This window comes from Nycticebus coucang, chromosome 3 (assembly GCF_027406575.1).
Source record: "Nycticebus coucang isolate mNycCou1 chromosome 3, mNycCou1.pri, whole genome shotgun sequence".
In the NCBI taxonomy this organism is placed as follows: Eukaryota; Metazoa; Chordata; class Mammalia; order Primates; family Lorisidae; genus Nycticebus; species Nycticebus coucang.
This window is the reverse complement of record NC_069782.1, coordinates 91,224,608-91,251,986: the sequence shown is the minus strand read 5'-3', so window position 1 is coordinate 91,251,986 and position 27,379 is coordinate 91,224,608. Positions and strand designations below refer to the sequence as shown.

General features: G+C 39.4%; 1 protein-coding gene and 1 pseudogene across 1 annotated transcript in view; both read left to right on the top strand.

The window, feature by feature from the left end:
* The window catches only part of LRMDA (leucine rich melanocyte differentiation associated), a 777,564-nt gene that overhangs the window by 557,385 nt on the left and 192,800 nt on the right, over positions 1 to 27,379 (top strand). The gene's annotated exons all lie outside the window — the stretch shown is intronic.
* Positions 21,319 to 21,973, top strand: LOC128580738 (glutathione-specific gamma-glutamylcyclotransferase 1-like; annotated as a pseudogene).

Here is a 27,379-nt window from a genome sequence, read left to right as displayed (position 1 = left end):
GGGTACATGTGAAACTTAGTAAATGTAGAATTTAATTGTCTTAACACAATAACTAAGAAAATGCCAGGAAGGCTATGTTAACCAGCGTGATGAAAATGTGTCAAACTGTTTATAAAACCAGTGAATGGTACCCCATGATCGCATTAATGCACACAGCTATGATTTAATATTAAAATAATAATAAAATTTAAAAAAAAAGAAAGTTTCTGTGGATCTCAGGAGCACCTGGGTGTCTCCCATGGACTGGCTTACCTGCAGCGCCTGAGCCAGGAGTCTAATAATCAATTAGAAAATGCTCCCTGTACTGCCCTGCCCTGCCCCTGAATTTATACTCCAGAGTCTCTCTTTGGCTGACTCTAACCAAGACTGATTCATTGAAGCCAATTCTAAGAAATGTAGTTCTCTGAGCTGGCAGCAGAGAGGAGCGTTCTTAGAAAAAGATGGTAGGGATATTAAAACAGATAATCCAACACATCTACCGTAATCCTACCTTGCCAACGTCTATCACCTGGAGCTTATCCCAATTTGTCTGCATGTACCATTTGCAAATTAATTGCAAACCCAGCAAACATCCCTAATTTATTTATTTCCTGATGCTTATGCAGTCTTGCAGACGTGCCATTGTCAGCTTGCCATGTTAAGAATTGGACTTGAAATGTATAAAAAAGAGAGAGAGAGGGAAAAAAAGAGGAAATATGCTACAAAAACTTGCTTGGGGATGATAACTATCCTGCTTTGACCGTGGTCTGCAATCTTACCATTATTTTTATTGACACAGTTCTTAGATGCTCATCTTCTTCTCCAACCAGAGGCTTGGCCTGTTTGTGTTTGAAATTGATTGCCGCAACTGTCACAGAGTAATTTATATAGCAACTTATCATAATTAGTTATCGTTTGCAGTTTCCTTAATGTGAGTTGCATTTTAAACTTAGCAATTGATTTTTCTGTATATCTCCATGAAGCAACTCAATGTGTGTCATCCAAAAAAAAAAAGGACAGGAAAAACTGTGGACGTATTTTATTTTTTAAGACGTTTTTAACCTGAGGTATCATAAAAGACATTTTCACAGAGGCTGTAAATACAGAGTATTTTGCTTCAACTCATTAAATCAGCCAAAGTGAAATGAATAAAAGGGAAATGGATGCATAGGAAGGGGTAGCAGTGTAGACAAAGATGTTTGGGATGGGGAGATGTTGCCAGAAAAACTTCATGCCAGTGAGCAGAAGGCTTCCCAGAGGGCTCACAGGGATGATGACTGCATGATGACTAAACTGTTCTGCACAATTTGTTTGGGGCTTAGAGGATTTGGAAGTAGAGGGGCAGAAACATGTGATACTTTTCCTCACCCATCATAAGGATAATGGCCGCTACCCCTATAACAAAAGACAGGTTAACAAGATAAAAATGCTGCTAATTTATTTAATCAGAGTTTTACATGACATGGGAATCTTCAGACATGAAGACTCTAGGAAACCTGACTGTTTTTATGATTAGGTTTGACGAAGAATGGATAGCCATAGAGATAGGTGATTAGACAAAAGGTCTGATGTACCCATAGTGGGGAGCCCGGCAAGGCCTGTCTCTTCAGATTCCATTCTGTCTCTTTGTGTAGCATTTCTTTCTCTTGGGTATGAGGCAAGAGCCTTCTGGAATGAAAGTCTTCAAAGAAGAAGGGAGACAGTGACGTTTCTAGATTTTATGGCTTGCTTTGGAGGAAAAGGATTCTAGTTTCTGTCATCCTCTTTGGGGAAGAGAAATTCTGATTTCTATAATGCATTTCTGGGGAGAAAGAGGGATGGAGGCAGAAGTGGCCAGAGAAGGCCAGAGAGCCTTGCTTCTGGGGACTTCTAGTGATTTTCAGTCCAAAGCCATCAGCATGCCAAGGTGCCATAATTTGGGGTACTGTGTTCTGAGGCCTGATAGAAGCAATCTGTCTCTTTTAGCTAATTTTTGGTTTTTATATTTCTATGATCTTACCATGTCAACACACAGGGAATATGAAAGCTAAGTAGATCTGATCATTATAAATAGCATCTACACTGAACAATAGCAAAGACTCAGAAAAATAGATGTGTTTATTTAGGCTAGCATAATAGGTCAGTATCAAGGAGTTGTTTTGCCTACTGCCCATTGGTTCTCAGTGACTGTTTACAAAGTTGGAATAAACAATCTGATGTGTCTGGTGGCTTTGCCAGGTAGGTCATACCTGGGATCAGACTCAGTGAAAGGCAGCATGCTTACAGATTACCTTTTGTCTTCTGGAATAATTTGATTAGTCTTTTAAAAGAGCTAAGCATCAAATGACTTCTCAAAAAATTGTCACTGATTCATTGAAGGTTCATAGAAGCATGACAGATTCAACTTTCCCTCATGGAAAGTGTATTGAAAAATGTTTTATTTTTAAAAGGGGGGGGAGAGGAAAGAAAAACGAAAATAAAACTTCCTGGTGGCAAGGACAGGACATTTTTGTCTAGGGTCTTGTCAGGTAAGAGCATGGCTGTGGTGCCCCTTTTTAGACCCCATGCCACTGCTTTGCCCTGGCTGTGTGGGGGAAGAGTGTGTTGGTTCCTTGTGCAGAACTATTATTAGCGTTTTCTAATTATGTAAAATGATTTCCTCTGATGACATTTTCAACAGAACCCATTAGTTTAGTTTTCTTTTCCTTCATAATGCTTTTATGGGCTTGTAATCTTGGTGGAATTTTCAGATGCCGAGAGATGCTGGAGTTTCCTTTATTTTAATCGAGGTGACTTGTGATTTGACAGTAGTGGTTGACAGGTTCATTTTATCTGCGTGGCAGTGGGAGTCTATTTTCAGTGTTTGTACCCTGTTCCAAAGTAAAAGGACTTTACTAAGTGCTGAATAAATTGTACTTTCTTTTGATTCTAGACCTTGCTGAAATGGTTTAAAAACTCTGGTCTGGGTCATCAAATTCATCTCCCTGCTACTTTGCAGGGTCAATAGCTTCACTCTGTGCTCAGCTTGGCTGGGTGGATTGGAATGGAGGGTAGTGTAGATTAAAACTTTCGCATATATATAGATAAATGTGCGTGTGCACTCGCTGTCTGGGAGGGTGGCAGTGATGGAAGAGCAAGCCAAGTGGAATCTGAAGATGGATGAATCTGTTAGACTATTACCAAGACTGGCGTGGAGTTTAGCCGGGAACTTTAAGCAACCTCCCTTAAGCATTTGAAATCCTCAGGGGTCCATTTCCTATCCTTTTTCTCCAAGGATGATTTTTCATTTGCTGTCTCCGGGATTGCTTTATTTCTATTCCTTGGGCAGAACTGTGGCCTACTCCTAGACACAGAAGGGCTGCGAATCTGGTTCGTCTGCCCCAGCAGCAAAGCAAGGAGGGAAAAATGGATTCCATTTTTTCCCTGCCCTCTAAACGATAACAAACCGTATGTCTGTAAAATAAGAGGTCAGAAAGACAACCCTCCCCGCAACAGACAGTCCCCATGAAAAGTGGTGGCAAAACATGCTCCCTCTATCTTAAAAAATGGAAGCCTAGAATTTACAGGGTGGAAGATTCTGAATGTGTGAATGGTTTAGACTCACGGGTTGTTTCTTGCCCTTTTCATTACCAGAAAAGAACTGAGACATGGTCAAAAATGACAAGGATTGCTAGGAGCACAGTCATTCAAGGATCCCTCCAGCACGTCTCTATTTAGTACCTCGCTTATACACAGTACGCGTGAGGATTGGTGGGGAATTCAGAAATAGTATTATCATTTCTACCTCCCGACAATTTAAGGTTTAATTGAGGACATCCTGAAAATGAAGTAATGGGAACCAAACAAGATAGCATGTATTATTTGATTAAGAGTTGCCTTACACGGTGAAAGCCACATAGGTGCTACACAAATATGTAGAAAAGATGAGAATCGGGAAGGATAGAATAATCGGGCCTGGCTATTTGAAGGTTGTTGGCTTTGAGCTTTAAAGGACATGTAGGGTGTGGGTAAGCAGAGAACTAAAGAAGGGCATCTCCTAACAGGGAAATGGGTAGAGAAGCAGCATGGAGGTAAGAATAAACTAGAGAAAGAGATTGCATTCTGAAAAAGAAAAAAAAGATTCCTTATGTAGAATAGGTCCATGTCATATCAGGCCTCGGACAGGCAGAGGGTCTGTATTTGATTTAAAACTGTTCTATAAGATTATCAATCTGCAAGCAGCATGCAGGGGAAACTGGAAATAGGAGAGCTTGGTCTCAGAGGGGCCACAGGGGGATGGGATTGGAAGGAGTTTGTTCTGGTTTTAGAAGGCTTAGATTTTCAGAGACCAGGCTCTGTGTTTGCAGACTGTGATGCCTCCAAATAGCAGGTTTCTACCAAAGGTAATTTAGGTAACAATGTGGTAACAGATGGAGAAGACAGCTGGGGCCAGGACAGATACTGCCAGTGGAGCGGGAGTGCAGGCCGTGTAAAGAGAACCCGACGGCCACTCTGGAGTTGTCCTTTGAAGTTGCTGATGGTGTTAGTCACCCAGGTTCAGCCATCAGAGAAAAGGGACATCTCTGTTTTTCAGAATATTTCCGAGGTTGGCTTTTGAAACCAAGACATGGAGCCCAGGATAATGTTGAAACAATCCAGCAACTGGTGATGAAGGTCTGGGGTGGCTGGCTGGGGGCACAGGGAATAAAGGAAAGACCTTGCTAAACATTCTGTAGTAAACACAATGAACTAAGCGACTGATTATGTTTTGAGGTAGAGAGAAACAGAGAGCCAGAAAGCAGTGAGGAAGCCAGTGTGTATGTGTGCGGGAAGCCGTGGTCTCCGCCTGACCCCCCTCTCGGTCCTTCCCAGAGGATTCTCCCCCACCACTCATGCTTAGACCGTGATCTGGCCTGATAAATGGAAGACGGGTGGAGTTAATGTAGCAGAGCGTGTGGCAACAGGAACATACAAAAAGCAGGCAAAGCAGCCACAAAAATTTGTTCTCATTCTAGTCTTTGGCTTAAAGATGAGCAACATTCTTCTAAAAACTAAGTGCCCAGTGTGTTAATTCCCAAATCTTGGGCTTCTGGAAGAGGAGCAATTTGAAGGCAATGCTTTCAGTGGAAATCGTTCTGCTGAGATCTCTGCCTAGTATTAATTTTCTAGTCCCAGATCTTCCGACTCCCTTTGTTTCCTTGTCTCGTATAGAAAACTTTCCCCCTGCCCCAGGTTTTTCCTCATGTAGTGATTTTATAACCTTTTTCTTTTTTTTTTTTTGGAACAAATAAACAAACATCTGGAATCATGTGGTACCTTTAATTAAAAAGTTTGCATTTGGCCAGAAATGGTCAAATCATGAAAAATGGCCTGTCGGTGAGCTCAAGAAGGCCAAATGATGACGTTGTTGGCTGCAAATGGGTTGAAATTGAGTGAGGGGAACACCTGCTTGGGGCAGCCTGCCGTCCTCCAGCCTCCTCCTTCCAGCCATTAATATTTACTGTGGTTTCTTTATCCATTCTAATGATTTTTTTTTTTTTTTTTTTTTTTGGTTGGAGCTGGTCTGGGGAGAGGGTTGTTACTTTTCCAATAACCTAGGATTTGTTGGGATGTGTGTGCTTTATAAAGGGTGTGGTATTGAGCTTTTTGGCCTTTTCATTTCCCTTACTCAGAATTCCATATGCTTCAGGTCACCGCAGGGGCCCGTTTCTGTTTCCTCCATCAGTCAGTCAAGCTCAAGCATGGGTTTTGTGAGAGCTCCTAAAGTATGGAGCCCTGCACCAGGGCATGTAGAAGATTCAAAAGAACTGTGGACTCTGCCTTCAGGAATCCTACAGTCCAATAGGAGACAAACACCTACAGATTGAAAGCAGAGGTCAAGTTAGATGTAAGTGGGCAGAGAAGGGAGAGATCAGTTAAGTCTTGGACGAAGATAAGACCTGAGTTGAAAGGAACATTTCCAAGTGAGAAAGAGAATTTGGGAAAAGACCAAATGTAGAAGAAAGTCTTGTCTAATTTCTGGTTGTTATCTAGGTGAGAGCATGGGGCAGATAACCTTAACAGGAGTTAGATATAATTAGTCTACCACCTTTCCGATTAGCTTCTCCTTTGTAAGCCATGTCTAGAGCAAAGTAAAATGTATTAAATTTTGTTTGCACATTAGGAGAAGAATGTTGAAACAATCTGGCTTTGCAGAATGTCTTGCTCTGATATGTCTCCCACATGAGGATTTATACTCAGGATGAGGTTATTCTTAGGGCAAAATAACTAGTTTATCTTGTTGCACAGAATACAAGGGAAGTGGCCAGGGGCTGAAAATATAGAGAATGCCATTTAGGTTAGATCCAGGCAGAGGATGAATATTGTTGAACTCAGGTGTGGATTGGCAAGGGAGATTGGCAAATCACTATCCCCCAAGACCTTTTACTAAAGAGGTAGCCTGAAGAAAGTGAAATGAAATTTACACAACTTCCAAATCCTGACTTAGAGAATTTGATCCAGGGCTCTCTATGTCAATGCTAGCTCAGCTTTTGCATACACTGAAATCAGGCTTCCCTTTGACCCCTCTGGACTTCTGCAAGCACAGATAGCTGGAAAATCACACTGGAACAACCCGTGTTGCCAGAGGAGTTTTTTAGCCCTCAGCTCTTTATTATTCTTCTGCATCTGTTTCCTTAAACACTTTCTGCAGAAGCATTAGCATGAAAATAAGAGTACAGCAACTTGGAATTTTCCATTTGTAGCTTCCTTAGTCTGTGGGGTCAAAGTGTGGTCCTCAGAGACACTAATGCAAACTCTGTGCGCTGTTCCAGGGCAAATGCTTCTCCACTAAATGCCAGGAGGGGGTGAGGAGCCAGGAAAATAATGCAATGCTAATTTCCAGAATGCCTAGAGGTCCCAATTTAAATCACCACACCCCCAACTCTATTTCCACCCTTCACCAAAGGGGGGGGAAAATCCTCTGTTGTTCAGACAGACATCTGTGTGAGAACAATAAAGGGGTCTTCTCCCTTGTGGATTAGTTCTTTATTCCTTTATTTATCTTGCTGTACCTCATCAGCTTCTCCTAAATCAAAGAGAGTCAAAGGGGAAAAGATGTAGTCCCCTTTTTTGTTTTTGATTAAGGAAAACCATACAACTATCCCTATCCACAAATTTCTTTTCTCAAGAGGCAGCTTTCTTTTTTATGTCTAATTTATACCTTTTTTCCACCTGCTCCCTCTGGAACTTTTATTTCATACAATGTTGAAATCAAATAGTCAAGGTCCCCTGAAGGGCAGGTCAGGTAGATCAGTGAATGGTGACATATCTGGGAGATTCTAAGGCCCACGGGGAACTAAGATTGCATAATGAACATATTTCATTTGCCTCCATTTCTTCTTCCAAATCTCTAGAAATTTATTAATTCTTTAAAGAAATATCTACAGAACATGTATAATGTGTGTCAAGCCCTGTTCAAAACATTAGGGATAGAGCCACGCATAAAGCAGACAGACATTTCTGCCTTCCAAGGCCCTGCATTCTAATGAGAAAGAGGATCAATAACTAAGATAAAAATAAAAGCACTGGATAGTATATTAGAGGGAAGTAACAAGATGAAAACAAAAGCAGCCAGAGAGCGTATGTATTGTTGACTTGAGATTCGATAGCCAGAGAAGGCACCACTGAGGTGGTGATGCTGCAGTAATGACCTGAAAGAGGTGAGAAATGGAGACCGGAGAATATCTGAGAGGAAAGTGATCTGAGAAAGGGCAAGATCCTAAGGCGGATAAGAGCATTCCTGGCACAGATGAAGCACAATCAAGAAGCCAGCATGGCTGGGGAGTGCAATCTAGAGGGACAATCGTAGATGCAACCAGAACAATATCAGGGACCAGAACTCATAGGCCATTGTTAGCTATTAAACTTAGGCGTGTTCAAATTGTAAAAAAAGTTTATGTAAGCAGATAGAGATTCATGAATCAGCACTAGACTACAAGTTGTTCAAGGATCCACTGAGAGGTTGTAAGGGGAAATTTCTTCATAAGGTATTTGCAGAAGAAAAACTTTCTGCATGTAGAAAGTCCCCAGTTAAAGGTTAGTTGGCACTTTCTGATTGATTAAGCTTAAGTTTCATTTTTTTGTTTACATTGGCCTGGATTTCATTTGCTTATGTAGGAATCCAAGGTGCTGCAACCATTTCAGCCTAATGGTCTCTCAGTGGGTTATTTTAACACCATTTACTGTGCCCGAGGTAGGAAACTACTTCAAGGCATTGGTAGAAATGATAGAAATGATATGACCCTTCTTCCTATAGAAATAAACAACAATAACAATTGGAAAAGAAAGAAGAGGTACTATTGTTGATCAGAAACCATGTAGATTTTCTGCAAGATGGACAGAAGGGTAGGACTGAAGAGATTAATCACAGTCCAGAATAAATGCAACAATTTAAAATGCAGATGGGATGACATGTACCTGTAGTCCTAGCTATGTGGTAGGCTGAGGCAGGAGGAAGACTTAAGGCTGGAAGTTCAAGGGTGTCATGCACTATGACTGAATCTGTGATTAGCCACTGTACTCCAGACCGAGCAACATAGTTGGACCCTATTTCATAGATAGATAGAACCAGCTTTGGGAGTTTTCTAAGCAGAGGGAAAACTCCTGGGGGTTTTATAGCAGGCAATAATTTAGGCTTCCTTACTGGGTCTGCATACTTGTCCCCATCCTTAGTTCAGGCATCAAGCAACTGAGCTATTGCTAAACCAGACCAGTAAGTATGAGTGATCAGTAAAATCAGATGGCAAGAGTTGGAACAAATGTCAAAGTTATAATAAATGGGATAGGCTCAATTAAAGGAACATTCGTAGATTTAGTACAAAAGGAAATGTGAAGCAAAATGCTTTTTAAAGAGGTAATATATAATAAAATGGCATAGGATGCTTGAAAATACAGGAATTGGGGAAAAATACTAGATATCTGCTAAAAGCAAAACCTAGGGATAACTGTTTATATCACACAAATTAAGTCTCAGAATGATGACTTAACTGACACAGAGGGATATTTAGTATAACTAAGGAGATATAATTGGGAGGTATAGTAATTGTGAATCTTAATGCATCCAGCAACATGGCTTTGAAATTCATAATACTGGAACTTCTACAAATACAAGAAAAAAATGGTAAAAATCACAATCAGATGAAGACTTTAGCATATCTCCTATAGAAAATGACACCTACATGAACCGAAATCTCACAACATACACGTTTTGTTAAATAAAAGACAGAATGACATTATTTTAAAAAAGAAAGTCACAAAATCTACCCATAAACTGGTGTCATAAAGAAAAGTACATGATGTCCAGTTTAAAACAAACTGATTAGAACTAAGTAAAATTAGAAATTAGGTTTAAAAAGGAATACCTCCTTTCTGTGTATTCCAACTAAAAGAGGAAAGAGAAAGCATTATGGAATTAAAAATAAATCTTTGGGCTTATGATGTTATATTGGCCATATGAATTTTGCTTCTGTCTTTTAAATTCAATTTGTTTATTGAATTTTTCAACTTATAAATTATATATATATATAAATTTCAACTTATAAATAAGTTGAAAAATTGTAATTTGAAAATAAGACATTTCAATTATATATTGAACCTAAGACATTATCAATATAGGTGCAAACATTCTAAATAGATTTATAAAAAGTATCCAGCAAAAACAGTAGAGTAACACATGTAACAAATAAAGTACCAGAAAATAATATACATTATTCTTTAAAAGTAAATGGAAGTGATAAAACTGTAGTATCTTAAAAACTGTGGCCCATAGCCAAAAACATTAAGTAAAAGATTTTTCCCACTAAAAATATAAACTATGAAAAAGGGGATAGAAAATAAAATTAAATACATTCTTCTATATCCTTATTAAAAACAACCCAACGGCATATGAAATGTGTTAATAAAATACTAACAAAGAGCAATATATTTTACAATCATATCAACAGATACTTAAAAAAAAGATGACCTTGGTGATATAAGTAAAAAAAATAAAATAAACACAGATGATCGTATAACACTAGGAATAAGGAGATCTTAAAACACTATGGAAATTTGTACCAATCATTTTCGTAAAAATCTAAGTACAGCAGGCTATTTTAAGTTAGCAATATTGTCTCAAGAAAAAAATATTCGTCTAAATAGGGAAAAATAAAACCATGATAGAAACTGAAAAATAGCCATATACCCCTCAAAGAGGTGAAATATTCCATCCTTTTATTTCAAAAAACAAAAAAGATGAGAAATTGCTCATCTTAACTTACTAAGATTCCATAACTAACTTAAATAAGGTGAGAAAACACATGAAAATGAATGTGTAGGTGAATTTTTTTCCAAATGTGAATATAAGAATCCTCCATAAGAAATTAGCAATAAGATGTGTAATGTATAAAGATAGTGCCTCATGACCAAATAGGATTGATCTCAGTATTTTGTTCCCAGATAAATCTTTTTTGTTTTGTTTTTTTTTAAGCTCTTTATTGTAAAATGAAGGGAAATTTGACCAGGGTTAGATTTTACTCAAATGGCCCAGAGTTTAGGTATAATTCAGTTAGAAAAGGAATTTATCTTTTAAAATAGAAGGATAGATATACATACATACATACATACACACACATATGTACACACATACATATGTGTATGCTTATATATGTATATAGTTTCAACTAAAAAGAAAAATTGACACTGAATCTGTAGTGAATGTTTTGATGTTAGTGACAGTTATCATTGTTGAAGGGCAGGGAAAAAGTTGAATCTAGCACAAAAGCAAGTGTTGGAATTTTCTCCACATTTTAGACAACTCTCTCTTTGCAACTAGATTTGCTGATGGATTTTTTTTGCTAAATAGGAGATCCAATTTATTGTTTTTATACTTCTTTTCCTTTATGAAACATAATTTAGAGTTGAATGACGGTAAATGAAGAAAACATTGTAACAGTTAAGTCCTGAGGTGAAGGTTCCTTCTCATTAGGGGATCTTCAACAACAGGAACACCTGAAACTGAAATTCAGAATGCTAAGGATACAAATTCATGGCCATTTATTTCCAAAGGTGACTGTAGAAACCATTTCAGGGCAATCAAAAGGTTTTATAATACGGAAAAAAACCTACACTACAGAACACCCCTAGAGATGAGCAAACTGGTGGGGGCACAAGGTGCCCAAGAACCAGCATACACTCAGTCTTCCCAAGCCAGCAACCTCTCTTTCTCCTTGGACTTGGTAGCATTCACAGAAACTGCTCGCAGAGTGGTCAGACTCACCGGAGCTATCGTGCACTTTACCATACGGTACCTCAGTCTAGCCTGTCAGATTTATCTTGATATTGAAAGGATAGTTTACTATGGAATTTATCAGTAAATTTTTCATCTTGGCACATTAAAAAGAAAAAGATCACATTTGATGATAATGTTACTAGATGCAGAGAGAGAGAGAGACCCGTGACTTAATAACCATTTCTTCTAAAATCTCTTAACAAACAGGGAATAGTGGGAGCTTCCCTAACTTGATAAAGAAATATAAAAGTCTGAACACAATAATTAAGAAAATGCCATGAAGGCTATGTTAACCAGTTTGATGAAAATATTTCAAGCTGTATATAAAACCAGCACATTGTACATCAAGATTGCATTATTGTACACAGCTATGATTTAATAAAAAAAAAAAGAGTATCTCCAGAAACCTATAGCAACCTGTATATAAAAGAAAGACTCATAACAAATATTCCCATTTAAATCTCAGAACAAGCTGGGAAAGACTATTCCACATACCCCTGGTGGTGCTAGCCAATGCAATAAGATGTTCAGAGCACCCACAAAAATAACAGAACCATAAAGTTAGGGTAAATATCACATTATTTGTGGTTAATGTTATAATTTAGATCAGAGGTCAGCAAACTTTTTCTCTGCAGGACTAGGCCAGAAGATAACTGTCACAGCTACTTAGTTTGGCTCTTATGACATGACAGAAGTAAGACCCATCACTTCTGTAATAGAGCGAGTGTAAATGTGCTTAATTCATTTCTTCAAAAGATTTTTCAGGTTGGCTTATAAGGCAAAACCCAATTCTCTATGTTATACAAAAGAAGCAGAAATAAATAATAATAGGATAGATGAATGTGAACAAAAAGAAAGAGGTTACATTCTTTACAGCATATTACAAGGTAGAATTCAAGCAGGAGAACAGTAAGATAAAGAAGGGTACTTTGTGGGCGGCGCCTGTGGCTCAAGGAGTAGGGCGCCGGTCCCATATGCCAGAGGTGGCAGGTTCAAACCTAGCCCTGGCCAAAAAAAAAAAAAAAAAAAAGAAGGGTACTTTGTAATGCTGAAGGGTGAAATTCATATTAGATACAGCAGTTATGAATACACATGTAACAAAGTGCCAGTACTCATGCTGGAGAAATCACAGATCATGAAAAGAGAAATAGAAAAACATGTTAGTCATAGGAAACTCTACTTCACCTGTTTCATTTACTGAAAGAAATGGGGGAAAAATAAGAACATAAAAATCTAAACAGCAAAATTATCATGGCAGATGTGATTAATGTGTATTAAAATCTCTACCCTAGCAATAGGAATGACTTATCTCTATAATGTCCGGAGGCTCATAGAAATCTTGAAATCTGGGTGCTAGAATTATCTTAACAGTCATATACTCATGTGTTTGGTGGTTGATGGTGGCTATTTGCTGGGGACCCCACTGCCTCTCCACGTGGTTTTCTTTGTAGCCTAGTTTAGGCTTCTTCATAGCATAGTAGTGAAGTTACAAGGGCAAAAGTCCCAAGAGAGAGGAAGATCCAGGCAGAAGTAATGTCATCTTTTATGACCTATGTCTCTGAAGTCATACAGCATTACATTAGCCACATTCTGTTCATCACAGTAGTCACAAAGGTCCTGCCCAAGTTTGAGGGAAGGAAAATAGACTCTGCTTTATCATGGAGAGTGGAAAAGTTCTGGAACAGCATAAGGGACCAGAAATATCTCTCTGATCATTTTTGACTCTGACCAGTAATATACTAGGTCACAAAACAAAATTTTAGTAAGTAGAGGTAGTAGAAAAACTCTCATGTCACAATGTAATAATAGTCAGAAATAACAAAATCAGATTGCAGGAAACCCTTCCATCCAGAATTTCCTGGTACTTTAAAATCTTGAGTCAAAGGTAATGTACAAGTCCAAACTGTAGAGTAACAGTGAAACCAATTAGAACCTATAAATGAATCTAAGCTAATTATTGCAGGAAAATGAAAATATTTAAGTATATTCATTTAATAAAAGAAGCAAAATAATGTGAAAGATATATTAAGCATCTGACTAATAACAAATGAAAAGATCAGCTACATAACAAAGAAAAATGGAAACAAGGAATTTTTAAATCTAAAAGCTAAATTACTTTCCCGAAGAAAAAAGACAAGAAGAGCAAATATACTAAAAGAAAAAAGAAAGCCACAGAAACAAGAGAAAATTATAAGAATTCAATGTTGTCTAATCTTGTATGAATATCTGAAAATCTAGATTAAGTAGATATTTTTCGAGGAAAATGTAACTTCCCAAAATTGACTCCAGAAGAGATAGAAAATTGAAACAGATTGATTTCCACAGGGAAAATAAAGTTCTCAAGGACCTATCACTTCATCCCCAAAAGTACCAAGTCCAAGTGGTTTTATAGGAAAATTTTACCAAACACTAGAAAAATAGATGAATATATTCTGTTAAATGTTTGACAATTGGGTCTTGGCAGGTGGGGGAGGGGCAGGGGAGAAAGACCTGATCTGTAATGATTATAATGATTGCCAGTTTCTGTTGTATAAATACTGTCATCATGACTGATTTCAAGCTACCTTTGTGATATCACTTAATGTGGAATTGGAAAGAAGTGTACACATTGGCTCTTTCATACCATGTGAAATGATATACATGTTATTTAAACTGTTCCAGAGCATAGATATGGAAGTAGTCCAAATTCCTTTCATGAAGTACATAAGACCTTTATGGAAAAACTAATAAGTTTTCAATAAAACTAATAAGTATTACAGCAAAAATAATTACATACATGTTTCAATTATAAATATAGGTGCAAAAATTATAAATGTAATTATGAAAAGAGTCCATCAGCATAAACAATAGAGTAAAACATTATGAACAAGTAAGATTTGTCCAAGTATACAATGAAATTTCAATATTAGGATATCCATTTATTTAATTTTTTAAATAAATATATGGATGAAAACTATAATTCCATGATATGAAAAAAAAGCTTTGACTAAAAATTCAAAAACCATTCTTGATAAGTAGTATACAAAAGCAGATGTATACTTCCTCAATATGATAAAATACATCTATCTCAGTCCAAAAGCAAACATTGAACTTAGAAGTATTCCCATGGAAGAAAGGATAAGATAATATGTTACCATGACTATTATTTAATGTTTTGCTAGAAATACTAACCAATGCAATTAGACAGGAGAACAAAATTGCAGGCAAGAAAATGGAAAGTATGTGGTAAAATTATGTTTATAGATGATGTGATTTGACATTAGGGAGCTCCAGAAAACCAACTGAAAAATTAGCAAAGTAATTCAGTGAGGAAGTAAGTTACAAAGTGAATATACAAAAATCACTAGCCTTTTTAGATTAAAACAAAGCCCATTAGAAAGCATTTGAATGACAGACCCCCTTTACAAAATCAGCATAAAAGACAATAAATTGTAAATATTATAATCATATATTAACAAAAATATACAATATCTTAATGAAAAAAACTTTAAATACTCTAGAATGCTACACAGAAGAATATTTGACAATGTGAACAGGCGTGCTATATTCTTTCATAAGAAAACTCAAGATCATAAGTATGTTATTTACCTCTTTTAATTTATAAATTCATTATGAAATCATGTAACAATTAAAGACTTTTTTTCTTTTTAAACTAGAAAAACTCAATCTAAAATTCACAAGGAAAATAAGCAAAAATAATAACTGGGATCATTCTGAAAAATAATGAGGTAGAATTAGCTTTACTGAATGTTAAATACATTATAAAGCTTCAATGATGAAAACAATCTGGTGTTGTCACAGGGGCCACCAAACTAATGGAATAAAATAGGAAGTCCAGAACTAGACTCAAATACATGTAGGAATTTAGTATATGATAAAGTGATATCTTAAATATTAGGGAAGAATGGATGATCTTAGAATGGATAGGTATTTGGGGGAAAATTGGACTTATAGTCATACCTTATAGCAGAATAGATTGCAAATGGATTGAAATTTTAAATGGAAAAGTAAAAGAAATCATAAAAGTGCTACAAGAAAACATAAGAGAACTCAGAATTCAGAAACCCTGATATAAAAACAAAACTTGACAAATTTGACTTTATTATAAATACTTCTAACTTTACTTAAAAAAACAAAAACTTTTACACAGGGAAATAAAACCATTTAAGCAAGTCAAAGATGAAGAGTGAACTTAAAAAGCATTTGGAGGCTGTGAGCAGTGTCTCACACCTGCAATCCCAGCACTTTGGGAGGCTGAAGCAGGAGGATTGCTTCAAGCTAGGAATTCAGGACCAGCCTGGGCAACATAGTGAGACCCTGTCACTCAAAATATAAAAAACAAATTTAGCTGGGCGTGGTGACATGCCCCTATAGTCCTAGCTACTTGGGAGGCTGCAACAGAAGGAAGGATTGCTTGTATTCTATCACTGTGGAGGCACTGGAATCAAATATTCTGGTAAAGAAAGAAATACGGAGAAAAATGTAGAGGTACATGTATGTATCACATGGCTTATGATTTACTGAGAATGGGAAGGAAGACCCTGGCATTGGTAACATTGGTAGCTGCTATTGTGAGTGAATTCTTTAGAGCCAGGTACTGTGCTGGTATCTTACACATGCTCGTGATTTCATTTAATCCTGGAAACACCTTGTAAAGGTGGATCTTATCCCCATTTTATATAGGAGGAAATTGAAGCTTAGAAAGATATTAAGTAGTTTACCCAAGGTCCCAGCACTAATAAGTGTCCTCTGTGACATTCAAAACCAGGGCTCTTTAACACTGGAGCCTATGTTCTTTCCTCTGTCCATGCCCCCAGTAAAATATACTTAACAATGTAATTACACTGAATACATTTCAGTCTGTTTCTGGATAATTCAAGAAAGCATTTCTGGCTTTTTCAGTGTTTTAGGAATTCTGTTATGAGCATCAATTATCAGATGCATAGAAATAATGGTTAATTGGAGATATCCAGTTGGAAGAAAGCAGAGCAATATTGCATTAATGGGCAGAATTTAGTGCTTTTATAACAGATAAATAAAGGTCTAGCAAAATCACTGTGGTGATTTTTGTGCAGCCCCTTTATTAGTTGATCTGTACATTCTGAAGGCCTTATCCACTAAATACTGATTGTAAACATTCTGTCTTTATCAGTCCCTTTCCGTAAGCCCTTGTACCTCTATTTGTAGTTCTAAAAAGATTGTTCAGATCCATGATGCAGTTTTCCCCAGCACTGGAATCTCATAGTGAAAGGTCTTTTCTCTGTAGCTTGAATTAACGCGAGCAGAATTTAGGGGCAGTACACCATTGGCTTCTCAGACGACCCCTTTGGTTACAGATTATAAATGCCATTTAGAGAAAGCGCAAGATGGCTCCTGAGTGTCTAGTAAACTTCAACAACCACCTGAGAGATACCTCTGTGTGACTACATAAAATGGAAATAAAGAATGGCAAATAATCCATTGACTATGCACTTTCTCACCCGCTGAGAGCAAAACACAATCCAATGCAATTTTAGTACTTACATGCCTCTGGGGAAAATAGACCCCTAAAAATCACCAAACGTAGTGCTGGAAAAATTTCTTAAATTCGCACTATACTTGCTTGGTGTTATAAAACCTAAGAAACCTGAGATGTTCTCCTTGAGTAAAATGGACTGGTAATTTTGTTTTGTTATATTATCCACCAAGCATAATGATAATGGGTGACATGCAATTTAGGAAAAAATTAAGTCTAATAAGAAAAATCTCCAATAAATACTAGCAGCATCTTATTGGTATTGTCATTGGTCTAACCCTTCTATTAACGTTTTTTTTTTTTACATATTAAATGATCTGTAATAAGTTGGAAATGCAGAAGACAGTAAAAATTGAAGCAAGCATTCTAATAATATATGCATTGTACAAATGTTTGTGTGCCTCTTCCCCCGGGCAAGTACCAGGAGGTATGGCACACGCAAGGTAGTGGTGCTAGGATGTTGCAGGAGATTTTTGAGTTTAGATATGCCAATCAGTAGCAGGGGTCCTCAAACTTTTTAAACAGGGGGCCAGTTCACTGTCCCTCAGACCGTTGGAGGGCCGGACTATAGTTTAAAAAAAAACAAAAAACTATGAACAAATTCCTATGCACACTGCAGATATCTTATTTTGAAGTAAAAAACCCAAACGGGAACAAATACAATCTCACCACCACATGTGGCCCACAGGTCGTAGTTTGAGGACCCCTGGTATAGGTGATGGACCCCATCATTAACCAGGGATGCAACTGATTCAATGAAAAACAGAGATTAAAATCACAGTGCAGCTCTAAGAAAAGTGCAATCATCCCATCAAATCAGGCTGCTCTTGGGCCACTGGAGGAGGGTGAGAAGCTTAGGTAAGCTCTGATACCCCACAGCTCTGGTACAAAGGGTTTGAGGATCCTTGTGCAGTGTCACCTATCATGAGGGCCAAAGTGGCAGAGGGGGTAGAGCTGTATTCAGGAAGCTGTCATCATTAGGCATGTGTTTCTCAAAGCTTCACACAGAATCTCTTAGGGAATATCAGTATAGCAAAAAATGCTCAAGCACTTATTTCCAGGGATGCTGATTCAATGGGCCTATGGTGACACCCTGACATCCGCTATTTTAAATGAGCTCTTCTAGTGATTTCTGTGCACAAGAGATTTAAAGACTACTGCATTCAATGATATTGGCAAGGTGTTTGGGCATGAGATTTGGGAGCATGGCAGCTATTTCCAAACCCTACTGATTAATTGCAACCACAAATGTCTTGCCATGCTAGACCCTCAATGTTTTCTGAGGGGCTGAATTGAGGCTTCATGAAGCTAAATTATTAAGTGTTTTCTAGGTAAGGCACAGTATTGTGTGCATAGATGGTGAAGGTCCTTGCCTCAGGGAACTTAACAGTTTAGAAGGAGCTATTAGACAGACACTCAAATATATGCAACAAACTGTTACAAGTGCTGTGAAACACCATTTGTATGGAAGGTTTGGGACAAATGGGGTTGGTCATTAGGTGGAACATTGCCTAAGTTAATGTGAGGCTTGAGCGAAGGAGTGGCAGTGGGTGTAGAGAGGGGGACATCACGAGGGTGTGTTGAGAAGGTAAATGCTTGGCTAGCATCCACAAATTGGTTGGAAATGGTGACTAGGAGGGAAGAACATGAGATGACTCCCAAGGATTTGAGTACCTTTGTGGAAGGTGGGGCCTTTTCATGAGGAGTGGCATTTGGGAGGAACAGATTTGAAGAGACATGCTAAGTGTGGAATACTTATGTCCACACATGGAAATGCTTTAGGTCAGGTCATAGGTCAGCAGATGTACTGCAAAGAGCCACATAGCAAACATTTTTGCGTTGGAGGCCAATCTGTCCTTGCTCAACTCAACTCTACTCAACTCTATCATACGGGAAAAGCATTCATGGGTGATATGTTAAGTTGATGGGCGTAACTGTGTTCCTGTAAAACTTTATTGAGACAAACAGGTAGGGGGCCAGATTTGGTCCATAGCTAGCCACCTCTACTGAATGTGCAAGCAGACATGGAATCATTGTTTTTTTTTTTTTTTTTTTTTTTTTTGTAGAGACAGAGTCTCACTGTACCACCCTCGGGTAGAGTGCCGTGGCGTCACACGGCTCACAGCAACCTCTAACTCTTGGGCTTACGCGATTCTCTTGCCTTAGCCTCCCGAGTAGCTGGGACTACAGGCGCCCGCCACAACGCCCGGCTATTTTTTTGTTGCAGTTTGGCTGGGGCTGGGTTTGAACCCGCCACCCTCGGCATATGGGGCCGGCGCCTACTCACTGAGCCACAGGCGCTGCCCCCAGACATGGAATCATACACACTCTATATAAATACTTTATTTTATGATTATTTTGAATAATTTCATTTCAAACGGTCCAAAAGTCACTTGATGATTGTCTATGAAAAAACATTTTATACTCACTGGTTAAACAAAATTTAGAAAGCTGGTGATACCAAGTGCTGGCAAGGTTATAGATCAAGAAAAATGTAAAAGATGTTTTTCTGGAAATGTGAATTAATATATCTATGTTGGAAAACAATTGGTAATTTCCAGTGAACTTGAATATGTGTCAGTGCTAACGTCCGGAAATTCTGCTCCTACATCTCTCGCCCAGGGAAAGCTATTGTACGTGCTCAGTTCAATATGAGCTATATTCATAGCATAGTTTATAATAGCAAAACAAAACAAAACACAAAACAGGCAAAAAAAGAACAACTAGAAATAATCCAATGATTTATTAAATAAAGTAGAATAACACTCAATATAGATAAATCTATAGAAGCAGCAGAAAAAGAAACTCGCCGAACGATGTGATATCATTTACAGAAAAGTTTGAGAACACAAAATAAAACACTATTTTTGAAAGGGCCTTGCATTTGTGGCAAAACTATGAAGACAACTGTGGGAATGAAAAACTCATAATGCAGGTAAATGGAGGCAAACAAAATCTCATCTGACCGGAACACGCCAGAGGGATTTGTTTATTTCTAAGCTAGGTAATAGGTGTACAGATATTTTAAGAACTATTGTTCTCAATATTTTATATGTTGTATTCATCCCTTTGTAATGAAAAAAGCCTTGCGTGATTATGAAAAATAAGATAACCCCCAAAATATCATTGCATTATCAATTTTATAGTATTTTTTTGTTTGTTTGTTTTTGAGACAGAGTCTCAGTATGTCGCCCTCAGTAGAGTGCTGTGGTGTCACAGATCACAACAACCTCAAACTCTTGGGCTAGGCTACAGGCACCTGCCACAGTGACCGGGTATTTTTTGGTTGTAATTGTCATTGTTTGGCAGGCTGGGCTGGGTTCAAACCTGCTAGCTCCAGTGTATGTGGCTAGAGTCCTAGCTGCCGAGCTACAGGCGCCAAGTCAGCAATTTTATAGTTTTAAGAAATAATTAACACAAGTTTTCTTTTTAACAGAAATACTCATTTTGGGGACTGACTTTTTGCCTGACTTGGTCAGCTGGCTTCCGGTGTTTCATCTGGGTAGAGGCAGTGGGGACTCGCTGGTATCTCAGAGGAAGGAGGAGCACGCAAAGGGGTTGACACAGTCAGCATAGGGGCCTTTGAGATCCTCATCTTAAAAAGAACAAGCACTGTCTTGGGAATAGAACAGAATGTGGTCAAAATCCTCCCTGTCACTCAGAAAGTAATTCCATTGTTGTCTTCCTATTATCCCCAGTCATCTGGAGTTGCAGGGACACCGTGTAGTGGTTTTGTGGTGTGGGAGCTATTGCTATACAATTTTGTATTTCTTGAATATCACTGTGTAGTGTCATGGTTGCAAGACGTGGAAGAAGATAAACCCTCTGTCCATTCTGGGTCTAAATGGGCACTGGAGATGAAACCACCTCGTTAATTTCCCCTTGTTGCCCGAGTAGAATCTGAATCCAAACCACAGCACAACCTAGCCCCTAAATCTCTATTAAAAACCACCTTGGGTAGTCTGGTAAAGCTTTATTTAAAGTCAGCAGAGAATTGTAAAGTCAAAAGTGAAAAATGGTACAACAAGAAAGAATCATAAAAAAATACTAGATCAGTTAAATGTCGTCAAAGGCAATTTAGTGTGTTCTGGTGCCAGCACTTACAGATGCAAAGAATGTGATGTGTCAGGGGTTGGCAAGAGCAGGTGGGAAATGCAGAATGAAGGGTGCAGCTCCGCGAGGTGACTGGGGGCAGCCGCGCGTGGCAGTGGAGGATGCGTTCACTGTCTTGCCTTTGTAGGGGGAATTTTAGGGAAAATATTCTAATTTCCCTAGTCTGACATCTTGTGTTCTTTTTTTCCTTGACGTAGTATATTTTTTAGATCAGAATGATTTCTTTAATGCAGATAAGCTCACACAAAGGCTGCATGCATTCATTGGGTCAGGCCAGGAAGGTGGGTAACCCTTGCCAGTACTTTTTACTTTTTTTTTATAAAAGTAAATTTAGGCTGGAGTGATCAAGAGGTGCCAGGCCAGGTGTGAGCGTCGATCGGTCCTTCCGTGCCCACGCTGGAGACCGCCCCAGAGGTCACCTGGGCCCCTTCCTGAGCCGGGCACCATGAAGCAGGAGTCTGCAGCCCCGAACACCCCACCCACATCACCATCCCCTCCGACCTCCTCTCCGCATCCCCAAGTCGGCAGTGATTCTCTGTGGATTTGGGGGTACAGCTCCCTGGTGTGGAGGCCCGACTTTGCTGACAGCGACAGCTGAGTGGGCTTTGTGCATGGTTACAGCCCCTGTTTCTGGCAGGGAGACAAGAGGCAGCGACAAGAGGCCTGGCTGTGTGGTTACTCTCCTTGAAGATCATCAGGGCTGCACTTGGGGTGGGGCATACCAAGCACAAGGTGAGCAGGTGAGCCAGGCTCTCAAGTACCTAAACATGCAGGAGGCAGTTCTCTGTCATTACAATGCCAAGGAAGTCACTTTCTGTCTCCAAGAAACCCCTGACCAGCCACTCAAGGCATTGGCCTACGTGGCCACCCCACAGAACCCTGGCTATCTCGGCCCCGCACCCGAGGAGGCCGTTGCTACGCAAATCCCGGCCTGCCGAGGCTTCTCAGACCACAGTCTTGAGTACTTGCTGCATCTGGAGGACTTCATGCAGCTCTGTGGGCCTCAGGCACAGGATGAGCACCTGCCAGCCATTGTCGATGCCGTGGGCACCATGCTGCCCTGCTTCTGCCCCATGGAGCAGGCTTTGGCACTGGTCTGAGGGGCTGGGCCCCTGCAGGGACTGCCCATGTGGGCATTGGGGCCAGATACCCACTCCAGTGCCCAAGACTGTCTTAAACAGCCCACTAAGAGGACATGGTGGGTGGCTGGAGCTTCTCTAAGCCTCTGCCTATCTGCCAGCCTCCAGCTCTCTTTTCGACACTGAGTTAATACTTGAAACATTATTTGTTGCACCATGTTGCTGTGGTGGGCAGAATAGGGACCTGCCCTGGATGCAGAGGCCCTGCTGAGCAGTGGCCAACCCCATCTCCACCTCTTCAGGGAGTCTCCAAGAGCCTTGATCCTTTGCCCTCCCAGACCAACCATTCCATAGCCCCCTGGAAATAACACCTACCAAAGACCCCAACATGCTGGATGAGGGGCAGCAGAGAGTGAGAAGAAGGGGCCCTACCAGGAGGGAGGCCCCCATCAGCCCTGCTCCTCTACCAAGTCCCCAAGGCAGACGTGTATCTCATGCTTGGACAAAACTGCTTACCCATTTGGTTTCGCTTCCCTGTCCCTCTGTCTACTGGTCTGTCAGGGCCACTCCTGTCTGTCTATTCCTGGAAAGCTCATCACTTCAGACCCTGGTACCTTCTACAAATAACAGTAATAAATAAATAAAGTGAATTTATTTCAGGTTAATGTGAGGGTACAAACAACCAAATCAAAATATTTGTCAGTATTTTTAAGCACCCTCATATTCTAGTTTTCTGGGCTTGTCACATCGATCTGCCTTTGCACATCCACCTTCAAGCTGTGACTTGTCTGCCTCATCTTCGTCAATCCTCTAGTGTCCTGTTAGCCAATATTAGCAGTTTTGATGGATTTGATCAGTGATAACGTAGCTATCATTGTTGTGCACCTACCTTTTTCTAGTTAATGAGCTAGGGCCTTGCATATGCATTATTTCAGGGAGCCTAGAAGAATCCTAGAGGGAGGTCTTATTGTCATGCTGATTTTACAGATGAGGAGGACTAAGGCTTGGAGACTTAGAACTCATTTGAGGTTATAAGTGGCATAGCAGAAACAGGATTCACCAGACCTGAATCCTATGGAGGTACTACTATGTGAGAAGCGTTGATTCTCTAACCTTATCAGCAGCCCAAGGTAGGCGCCATACTCCTGGAGAAGTAACTTGTCCAGAGTCACAGTTTCTCTAGTGCTATCCCATAGTCCCCTCTTATCTGTAGGGGATGCATTTCAAGACCCCCAGTGGATGCCTGAAACCATGGATAGTACCATATACTATATTATGTTTTTTTTTATTCACATATACCTGTGATAAAGTTTAATTTAAAAATCATGTTACTACAAAAGATGTAAAGTCTCCATCTTTTTATGGCTGAATAATATTCCATGGTGTGCATATACTGTGGTTTATTAATTCATTCATGGGTCGATGGGCACTTGGGCTGATTCCACATCTTGGCGATTGTAAATTGAGCTGTGATAAACCATCTAGTGCGAATGTCTCTATGATAAAATGATTTGTTTTTGTTCAATGTAGATACCTAGTAATGAGATTTTGCGATCAAATGGAAGGTCTATTTTGAGTTCTTTGAGGATTCTCTGTATTTCTTTCCAAAAAAGGCTGTATTTAATTCAAGTTGGGGATAAGGGGAAGGGAATAGATAGGAGGAGGGAGGGAGTGGGTGTGCTCCTACCTAATGAGCACAATTAAGGGTATATGGCGCACCTCCTGAGTGAGGGGTACGTCAGGGACCTTACTAAACAAATGCCAACATTGTAACCTAATCATTTGTACATCATATTAATCTGAAATTTAAAAAAAAATCAGGTATAGTAAGAGATCATAATAACTAATAATAAAACAACAATCATAACAATATTCCAGCATCACTCGTCTTGCACTCTGGGGCTCTTATTAAGTAAAATAAAGCTCCTTTGGACACCAGTACCGCAAGATGGTGCAGCCAATCTGATAACTGAGACACCTGCTAAGTGAACGAGGGACTAGCAAAGGCACGATTCATGATCGGGTCAGGATGGAGCTGGACAGTACAACATTTCATCAGACTCCTCAGAATGGCACTCAATTTAGAAAAATGTATGAATTATTCCTTTCTAGAATTTTCCATTTCATATTTTCATGGTTGACTGTGGGTAACTGAAACCACAGAAAGCAAAAGGGAGGACTACTGTATACATGTTGTTGCTGCTGCTGTTACTGCTATCAATTTCGTTGTTTTCAATATGTCCCCTCTGAGTGCCTTCACTAAAAGATGTGGTTGTGGATGGAATTGGGGCAGGCAGTAGAAAGAAGGTTTAGCCCCAGTGGTAGGTAGATGGAGAGTATGTTCTCAGACATGCTGCTGAGTACTTCAAATCCTACTAAGGTGAAGTGATAGATCCACTGTTGGCAAATAGTGTGTCCCAAATGAAGCCGTTTCTAATGGATTCCTTGGGTACTTCATCCTTGAGTACATCTATATTCAGAATCAGGATTCAGGATTCCCAGCTTTCTTTCCCATCTACAAATTCACCTCTAGGAGAAAGGGAAAAAGCCAAGGAGGCTTCCTTTGGTTCTAGCAGGTCTTATCACAGTCTCAACTGTAGATTCAAGAGGAGTGATTGGTTTACTGTAAATGCTTTTAGAGTATCTGAAAGCGATTAGAGAAACCTATTCCAGAGGATAAAGGCAAGACAAGAGGGAACCATTAATCTCACGGACATTCAATTCCCTGAGAACTTTTTTTGGGATTGACCAGAAACAAGCCAGGCCATATGCTGTCCATTTGCAATCCTCTGAGCTGTGAATTTTTTTCCCTCACAGATCGGGGCCAATGCCATTGCTTCATTTAAGATGGTTCTTAAACTTGAAAAGGAACTGAAAGGTTGAGACATGTATGCAGAGTCAACACAGATGATTTGACTAAAGTAGTCCTGACAAACACCAGGGCTCTCCTGATTGTCAGAAACGGTCTGATGATGACATATTCGAAGATCCCCAGACTAGCTTGTGTTTTTGGTAAATAGGTACAATCAGTTACACTATGGAGAGTTTTGAGATGCAAAGAGAGCAAGTTAATTGTTCAGCCTCAACGGAGACCTTTCACTCAAGTCGTTAATCACAGTGCACAGTCTGGAGCCTTGGCCACCGAGTTCCATTCTTTAGGCCGCTTTCCTGCTCCAGATGAAGGCTCCTTCCAGGTGCTGGCCATTTGCGTTTTCCTCCAATTGGGCTGATTTATGGACCCAGAGATGTTTCCTGGTTTTTCCAAATTCTGTTCCATTACTTTGTAATAAAGAGGAAATGTGATTTCTGGCTTTTTGCAGATCCTCAGTTTTAACATTCCTAATGCCAAAGATTTTTAAAATTAGTTTGCGGTCTGCTGTCTGTGATCTGGAGGACAGAAATGCTGTTCTGTGTTTGGAGTATCAAAGTGAAGACTTTAGGTACTCTTAATTTTATACCCCTGGGCTGGAGTCAGAAGTCGCAAAAGTCCTGCAGGAAACTTTCTTTGTTCCTGCTTTCAACATCCCAATGCAAATTAGGGCTTGGGAAGCCCTAGTGACAACAACTAGCTGCAGGTGTTGGAGTTATCCCCCCCATCCCACGCTGACACATATGGCTCAGGACATAATATTAAAAGGCTTTCCACACTTGGGCTAGGTCTCCGGTGACAGTGCAAGCCAATCTTGAAGACTTAAAAAGAGAGTCTGAGTGTCAGAGGAGGACACCGTGGATACTGAGGCAGAGCAGGGTACTGCCAAGTGTTACCTGTTTAAACGAAAGGTAAGCGGACCTGAGCTGATAAACGGGCAACAGATGCCTTGGGAGTTTTCCCAAGTGGTAGAAATGTGTCACAGGAAAGTAATAGGAAATTGATATTTGGCACCTCTTCGGGTTACTTTTTATTCCTGATAAGACCAAAGGGTTTGGCCGAGAGTCACTAGTGACTGATACATTGAATCCCACAGTCCTCTGCTTTGTAATTAGCACTTCAGGTAAGTATAGAGGCCCAGGGACTTAATTCAGTTGAAATAAGTGGTGAAACAGCTAATTCTGCCTTTAAAAAAGAAAAAACAACTATCCATACATTTTTATTGATATATAATAATTATACATTTTTATGGGATACATGTGATACTTTGATACAATGTGTAATAACCAAATTGAGGCATTTAGGATATCCATTCTCTCAAATATTTATCATTTCTGAGTTGAGAACATTTCAAATGTTCCCTTATAGTACATTGAAATATAAAAAAGTTATTATTAACTATAGTCACCCTACTGTGCTGTGGAACATTAGAACTTATTCCTTCTATCTAAAAGTGTGTCTCTACCCATTAGACTACCTTTGTTCATCCCCTCCATCCCTCATCAATTCTGTCTTTTGATAATTCTTTGATGCAAAATTATCACTGGCAATGGAGTGCTGTCCTTAAAATACAACTTATTTCAACAAGTACTTGTTCAGAGCCTGCTATGGACTTTATATTGAGTTGTGTGCCCTGGGACATACAAAATAAATTTCAAACATGGTCTTTGCCCTTGAGGAGCTCATAGGCTCATAGGAAGGATGATGTGTTTATGAAACACATTTTACATGGTAAGGTAAGCTATCACGTATGTGCCAAAGTGAATAGAACTGGGAATTAGCACAAGAGAGAGTCAGAAAAATGAGAGTAGGGTGAACTGTGGTTGTCAGGGAAAGCTTTATGGATGAGGTGGGATGATGACACCAATATCCAAAATCCAGAACTCTCAAAGAAATTGTGAGAAGCACAATATCAGGTTTCCAAGAGATTATAGAGCCCCCTTTAAGTGAAAGTAAATTTGTTTAATATGAGAATGGATTTAGTTCAATAAATATTTATTGAGTACATGCTATGTGCCAATGAGTATTAATACATCCGATGAGGTCACCGAAGAACAATGCATACAAAGGACACGTGTTGGTAGTTCTAAGATGCTAACTTCTCTTACCTAAGTGCTTAAAGTTATTCCTGGTCTATTGATTCCAAAACCTACGATTTTTACCGCTTCACATTCAACCTCTTAAGAAGACCTTCTCATCCAAGATAGATTTAGATTGAGGAGCTGACCTTAATTCTTTGTATAGTAGAACAATGGCATGTCCAACTTCATAACTTGTGTACAGTGTAAAGAGTTGCATGCATGCTGATCTAATAATTTAGGCCTGCTTTCGATGCTAACTGGATGTCCCTTTCTTTCACGATTGTGAGAGAGTGTTTAGAATAGCATTAGAAAAATCTGAGCCTGGTCCAAATTCAGGTCTATAAGTGAATTGAAGCCCAAGTTCTCTGAAGATCAAGCTTTTCTTAGAATTTCCATTATGCCCTTTGACAGCTGGTTTAGAAACCAATTAGAAAGGTCTCCCCTCATTAGAGGTGAAAATCAGTCTTGCATTGGGCT